Source organism: Pteropus alecto, unplaced genomic scaffold (genome assembly GCF_000325575.1).
Source record: "Pteropus alecto unplaced genomic scaffold, ASM32557v1 scaffold7, whole genome shotgun sequence".
Taxonomy (NCBI): domain Eukaryota; kingdom Metazoa; phylum Chordata; class Mammalia; order Chiroptera; family Pteropodidae; genus Pteropus; species Pteropus alecto.
In genome coordinates this window covers 61,196,381-61,204,268 of record NW_006494614.1, presented here as the reverse complement: position 1 = coordinate 61,204,268, position 7,888 = coordinate 61,196,381, and positions in this window count along the sequence as shown.

The following is a 7,888-nucleotide window of genomic DNA, read 5'->3' as shown; positions in this document are numbered from 1 at the left end:
AAGCCCCAGCTGCCCGTGGAGAGGCCCAGGTGGAGCAGAGCCGTCAGCCAGTGCCACCTCGCCAGCCATGTGGGCGCTCCATCTTGGCAGTGGGATCCTCCAGCCCCAGCTGAGCCATCTCAGCCGATACCTCCTGGAGCAGAGTTTATTGCTGTTCCTTCTGAGCCTTGCCCACATTGCAGGAGTGAAATGAATGATTTTTGCTGCTTTAAGATCGGAGGGTGATTTGTTCCTCGTTAATAATCAATTGCATAATTTCATTTATATTATAGGTAATTGTATTCACATGTAAATTATACACGGCACATATATAAATATATATTATTGAAGATATATAAATATAAATTATATACACAGGAGAACAAGTGAATAATTTCACTTAATCCTTACAATCACTTTTGAGGGACCTCCCTATTTCACAGACACGACTACGGTACAGAGAGAGGAATCCACTTGCCCACAGTCCCCCATCTGGTCGGTAGTGAAGCCAAGATTCAAATTGCTGCTAGTCGTAGACTAAGCCAGAATTATCCATGTATCTTCCTTCACTGTGGATTGTCTTTACTTTGCCACCTAAGGTAGAAAGAGGCAGACAAACCAGGGGTGTTTTCTAGAAGAGGAATGCAGGAGTAGGGTGATTCCCCCAGGGTATGCGGCATGCCAGCAGAGATGGCCTTGGGACCCAGGTCCGCTCCATTCAGAAGCCTGCAGGGGAGTCTCCTGGCAGCGGGCAGTGGTTTTGGTCCACGCTGTGTTGAGTCTGTCCTGCTCCCTTTGATTCTGATCTGCACATCTCTAAATAACTACGCCTGTTGGAAGCCCACCGTGTGATGGGCGCTGGGCCAGCCTTGCCTCTGTGCTTGGAATAGCCCTGTATTTTATTGCATCTGGAGATGAGGAAACTGAGGCACCAAGTTGTGGCGGCTTGTTTCCTGGTGTGTGGCAGAGCCCCCCTGGTCTCCCATTCCATACCCCACCCCCATGAGTCCCAATCACTCCGCCAGTTCTCATCATCCCAGGTCTTCACCCGAGACTGCCTGGGAGAGCTTTCAAACCAGCAGAGACTTCGAAATAGTGGAACCCACACTCCTGTTCCTCTAACAAGGCAGGATTTCTTCTTGTGAATGGAACCCTTTATTTTCAAAGTCCATAAATCATAAAGGTTAAAATGGGAGCTGACATGTGACCAAGTAATGTGGACATTTTGCACTTTGGATGGTTTGGAAGCAATAAACTCAGGCCCTGAAGTGCTGAGTTGTGAGCAAACTAAACACTCCTCCCTGCCTTGGAGGGAGGGTGGGTTAATTCACTTAACCCTTAGAAGAACTCTATGAAGCAACTGCTATTACATTTTCCAGGTAAGAAAGATGTGGCTCGGCAAGGTGACTTGCTAAGATTACGCAGCAAAGCTGGCCTTAGCCCCGGGGTCCCTCCCGTCAGCAAAGGAAAAGCCTGTCCCCTGGGAAAATATCGATGGCTCATCTCTTGACCACCAGCAGGGCCTCAGGGGTAATTGGAAGCCACAGTGGCTTGTCGAAACACTAGAGAGATGATTAATGGTTGAGGAAAGTGGTGCTGAAGCCATGCACAGTTCCGACGTGTACTAGCTCTGTGTCCTTGGGCAAAGTGCTTGCCCTCTCTGCGCCTCAGTTTCACCTGTAAGCCCTTCAGAGATTTTCATTCATTTAAGCCTTACAGCAATGCTTTGAGAGAGGTGCTCCTACCATCATTTCCATCTTACAGATGGGGAAGCTGACGCACAGAGAGGAGAAGCACCTGCCCAAGCTCACAAAATTAGGAAGAGGTGGAACCAGGACTTGAACTCCCACACTCTCAAACATTATGTTTGTTATCTGCTTTTAAAATGGCAGCGTCTCTGTGTGTTCAGGGAGTCGTCTCCTGGGACAGACACAGCTGTATTCAGAAGAGGGGTTTGCTTTCTTTTCACTTTTCTCAGGTTTATTTGTTTTATTTTAAATAAGCACTATCATTTGTGTAATTATGAAAAGACTAATTTAGTTTATCTCTCTCCCCCAAACAGCCGGCTACCCCTTAACAAAGATCAAGGGGCCCGAAACACCAGAATCAGGTTCATCCGTGCACATGGTCTGCTGCCCACGTTTGGGAGAAACTGATTTTCTTTGTGGTTTATTTTTAAGTGTGCTGTTGTCCCAACACAGACTTCAAAGCAGACAGCAGGTGGCGCTGCCGCCTCATAGAGAAACAGCCAAGTGGTGAAATGCCTGGGGTGGGTCAGGTGCTGTATAGGCTGCCTCCTCTCTCAAGGAGGGTCCCCCCTCACCCTCTTTCTTTCTCCCCAGGGAGGGTATCACAGTGAAGTCCTCTGGAAGGTTTACTGGAACCCACTGCCCTCATGTCCCCGCTGCCCACGTCTGCCACTGCCTCACCAAGCTTCTGACCATTTGAAGAGAGATGGCCCAGCCCTCCCTGCTTCACACAAGCTGTGGCCACGTGGACACACGGTGTGCTGATCTATGGCTTGCTTTGGGGGAAATTTCCAAACAGAAAACGTTTTTAACCCCTTTCCAGGGGATTTCTAAAGACCCGGCCTGCTGCCCTGTGGCTGTAAACCATGAACACAGTAGGATATATGGTCTGTGCCTCTTCTCTGGTATGATGTCACTAGCTTAATAAGGTTCTCAGAGAAGCTTGCCACCACTGTTTCTCCCCAGACCACTGCCCAGCTACAGAGTTTCTCCCTGCACTGCCATCCTGCTAACACGAAGCATTATAGAAAATAAGCCATAGGTGTGGTCTACACCTGGCCCCAGGGACTTCATCTGCTCTGGACAGGCCCCATCTTTTCTGCATTCCCAGACAGACAGCCTATGCTGTAAGAGTTGGAGGGGCACCTTGGTGACTGCTCACACCGGGCAGTGCCAGATTTCTACTTCGAACAGTGCCAGATTTCTACTTTGTCTCAGGTTGCCCTGGGCTTGGTAACATCTTCTCTTCAGGATGTGGACATGAATTCCCACCCCAACCCCAACCCCCCAGTGTCCTGGTGCGGGAAAAAGCTGGATATAGTGTCCTGGTCTGTGAACCCGTGATGACAGAAGTGGGTTGGCCACTGAATCTGGTCCAGTCCAATGGGAGACATTGTTGGTGCTCAGTGTCTCTTAAATGAATAAATCTGCAGTGGCTTTCCTTCTGTCCCCTGTCCATTCATGCCAACAATATTTTATACTTGCAAACATCGGTTGTCCCTCTTCCCTGCCCATCCCCGAAGCACGCAATATAATTGTTAAAGGCCTAATCGTCTTGGTCCTACAATAAGTCACTGTCCCATTGTGAATGGACATGGCTTTTTTTTGGCTGTCCAGTCTATTGGTCACACTGCTTGCCCAGGAGGGCTCTGCCTCAGAGCGTGTCTGTGGGGTGCCAAACTAGGGCGTACTCCATAAAATTGTCTAGAGCCCTGAGATGTTCATGCCCAGGAGATCCAAAAAGCAGAGCAGGGAGGCACAGCCACATGCGCCGCCCCAGCTGGCCTCTCTCACCGAGAACGTCAACTTTTGTTTGAGTTTTTCCCTGGTGGACTAAAAGGGCCCAAGGAAGTCAAGAGAGCTCTCATGAGGGGCCGTGATGAAAATCCATGAAAGCTAAGTCCATTGTCCTGGAGAGGAGGTCGATGTCAGCGGTCTGTGCTGGGGCTGCTGCACCAGTCTCCCCACTCCGCCTGCACGAACCCCCCACAGCTCAAAGGCATGGAGGGGTGCGAGAGGCTCTATGCTTAGAGACCCCAAACCCCTGCGTGACCCCTGTCTACTGCCATCTCTCCAGAAGCTGGCAGCCTGAAACTTCCCTCTTTTTTTCACTAGGCTCCATGGCTGGAGGAAAATGGAGCCATATAACACAATGGTTAGGGACACGGGCTTTGGGGTCAGAAAGTCCTGGATCTGAGTTTAAATTCTACCTCTTACCAGCAAAGTCTGGAACAAGTCCCCTAACCTGTCTAAGGTCTATTTCTGCATCTAGAAGGTGGGAGTAGAAATAGGCCCTACCTGAGGCCTGCTGAGATGACCTGAGACGGTGTGTGTGAAGAGGGCTCGCCACTGGCCAGCAGTGGTACACCTCATAAACATGAGCTGCGTGTGTGTGTGTGTGTGTGTGTGTGTGTGTGTGTGTGTGTGTGTCTGCTTGCTGAGCTCCACGTTCTCTCAGTGGGCTGCTTTTTAGACTCACAAGCCGTGCTGGGCTGCCGGGCGGGAGAGGGCAGCAGAGGCCACACTGAGATGCCTTCCTGAGGTTTTCTCAGGAGCCCAGAGAATGCTAGAGAAGAGACTCCAAACTTAAGCTCTCACCAGGACCACTTGGAAATCTGTGAGGACTGTGGATTCCTGAGAATCCCGTCCAGAGATTCTAATCCAGCGGCTCTAGGTGCTCTGCCCTACTCCAAAATCTGCTATTTGAGCAGGCTTCCCCTCCACCCCCCAAATATTTCCGATGAGGGCGATTCTGGGCCACACTCTGAGAACCACCATCAGAAGTGACGCCATGGGGCTTCCAGCCTGGAGGTTAGGAGATCCTGGAGACAAGTCCATGTTGGAGCCCCAGACCTAACCTCACTGTCAAAATTCCATCTCTTGAGCCATATGGGGTGTTACCCTTTTCCCTGGGAAGGGAGGGAGCATCCAAGTGGGTCCTGCCAGCAGATGGGGAGTTCAGTGATTCCCAAACTGGGCGCTCATTGGAAATCCCTGAGCAGGAGGCCTTGTAAAATATGGATTCTTGCACCTCATCTGCCACCCACGCCACCTGCTCACACCTATATACCACCAGACGTCTCAGGGAGGAGGGTGAAATATGTGTGGGTCTCAGGGCCACTTCCGTAGGTGTTATTGCTCCCCCCCCCCCACCATAGGTCAGGGAGAACAGTGTTATTAGAGATGAGAAGACCCGGGCTCAGAGCTGACTTGGGTGGTGGTGGTCAGGTCCTGGCAAAGCCAGGACTCTAGCCCCATCTCTCCAGCACCTATGGAGAGCTGCCTGCTACAGGGCAGCTGGCAGGTGGGGAGCCAGGCTTTCTTGCACCAGCTCCCTGCCTCCTTTACAGTCACCAGTGTTCTAGTCCCAAAGGGCAAAAAAGACCTGTGGTGCACAGTGGACCTCTGAGGGCCAGGCACTCTCCCATGGGAAGTGCACTCTCTGCGTGCCCTCCATCTGCCTGAGTTTCACGCGGGTCTGGGCCCTGGGCGGGGAGCTCTAGGCCCTGAGGGCCTCCTGGACTTCAGTTCCTGCTCTCTCAGAGCCGGAGAGCCTGTGCCCAGGCATTTCTGCTGCCAGGGGTGCAATGGGCGAGCGGCTGAGGCCCCTGTTCCCCGCGGGGCGTCGGTACTGCGGGGAGAACCGCGACATCTTCGGGATATGTGATCCATGAACAGAAACCCTGTCGCACACGTACATGCCACTTTTCCGCCTCTGGGCCTTGTATTATTTGGGGGATTACATATATTTAGGGAGTTTAATGGACTGCATTATTCCAAGACAAATCTCCTAAAGTTATGCGCAGAAATTTTGAATGAATTCTATGGAGGATGCCCTTATGCTAGAACGATTTCCATTTATGCACCTAGGGCGAGCGGCTTAGCACCAGACTCCAAAGGGCCTTTACATTTTTACCTCGTAACTTGCACGTGATGGGCACGCTTTCATCGCGGCACGGGGCGGTGGGAGCTTCGCTCGGTGGCAGCGTCGCTCGGCGGCCCCTGTACGAGCCCGGACGCAAATGGGCCCTGGGAAAGACAAACCCAAGCGAGTTCGGTCTCCGCACAGCGAGCAGCAGCAGCCGCGGCGGCAGTGTGAAATATCGGACGTGGGTGTGTAGGCAATTTTGCCTGAGAAATCTGGCCCTTTCAGCTTTGCCTGGAGCCAAGCTGTCCTCGTGGGGAAGGCTGAACTTTTCTATCATCCCCAGACCCCATGTCAAGCCCGGAGAAAGTGGCCAGGCCCATCCCAAGGCTCCGCGGGCTGGTTTTCTGAGCCCTGAACCTGGGTGCGGTGGAAGATCCCGCTGAAACGCAGGCGCCACCGGGCAAAAGAACAGGAAGCCGGGGTTCGCCGCCGCCCCGGACTCTGGTACAGCAGCGGCGCCAAAGCCACGCACGACCCGGGCGCACTGAGGCCTCTGGCGCGCCAAGGGGCCAAGCGCGTGGGCAAAGGGGCTGGAGACGCTGCAGAAGACCCGGGAGCGCGCCGGCTGGGCTGGCATTGAGTTTTTCCTCATCAGCCCGCATTTCCCCGGAGCCTCCGACCTAATTGGGGAGCAGTCTGGGACGGAGGGAGGAGGAGGGCCGCTGCTCCCTGCGGAGGTTGCCTGGGTGAGAAGAACGCGCGCGATATTCCCGCGCTGGAGGCTTTCTCTAGCGGTGTTTTCCTGGGCACCGGTGAGAGGCAGGGGATGTGGAGAGGTGGCCTCGCCTAGAGAGGACACAGTACCTTCTCCGTCCGCTCAGAACCTACTCTCGGAGCGCAGCGTGCTGCGCCCAGGAGCCGCGGCCCTGAAGCTTTCGCCCGCCCGCCCAAGACCCCAGGGACGGAGTCACTGGTCTTTTCCTGTTCCCTTTATCTCAGTTTTATAGACAGCTGTTAGTTTGGGGCATTAATTGCCCTGGAGAGTTTATTGATAATTTTGATGTAACAGAGCACCGGAGAAATTACCCTCACGTCCAAAACGTCAAATTTGAGAAGAAACAGTTTCAGAGAAACTGCGGTGGGTCCTGAACTGCCCGCAACAACACTGCGACTTTATTGTGTTTGTTTTCCCAAATATCGAGAATGGGAATAGAAAGACGGTGATCAGCAGGAGACACAGGCTTTTAAAAATATTTTTCGCTTCTAATGATTTAGGGGGAAATGTTACCTATCACCTTGCTCTCCCACCAACCACCCTTTTTGGCATAAATTTTAATTGCTTCTGGATTGGGGAAAACCAAGTGTAGGGCACCCCCCCCAATAAACTACAGAAAACTTAGAGTTCTTTCATGATTTATAACAGCTAGAATATTGGAACGGTAAAGTCTGAAAGTAAAACTCAAACTGGTCTTGGAGTGACAAAAAAGTAAAAATGTAATATATATATATGTATATATGTATATTTATCTATATACATACATACATATATATACATATGTGTGTGTGTGTGTGTGTGTATATATATATATATATATATAGAGAGAGAGAGAGAGAGAGAGAGAGAGAGAGAGAGAGAGAGAGAGAGAGAGAGAGAGAGAGAGAGAGAGAGAATATCTTCCCTGGGAGAAGGAAGATTATAGTTCTTTAAACATTCAATTATTTCTTTAAAAAGAGAAACGACAGAGGGGCAGAGGGCTCTTCTTAAAAAACAGAAGCCAAGAAAAATAGTTATTCATGTCCAGATTTCACTCCAATGTGAAATGAAGAGTGAAAAGAGGATTAGCTATAAAATAAAAAAAAAAAGGAAAAGGAAGTATTCAGAATCACCCATATTTTAAATACAAAAAAAAAAGACTAACTATTCCAAGCCAGTTTCTGTCCGCATTTGGAGGTTTGGAAGATATGCTGCAATCCCAATAAAATGCTCATGCGATTTTATTTCTAGTTGATACAATGTTAAGGCCATGTACAAATGTTATACATTTTTATTTTTGTTCTTTTTTTTTTAGGAAAAAATACACAAAAGGCAAAACATCCTCAAATTGTCATTTTATACAGTGCAGAAGGAAATTTAAAATACGTGTCACAAACGCTGCACCCCAGCAGCCAAAATACTAGAAAAAAAGGCGGGGTAGTCCTTCATTTTATATATATTTATATAAAACATATGGAAATTTGTTTTTACACAAATCGGACTTTGTTTCAAATTTACAATGGATAGCTAAAAAAAAAA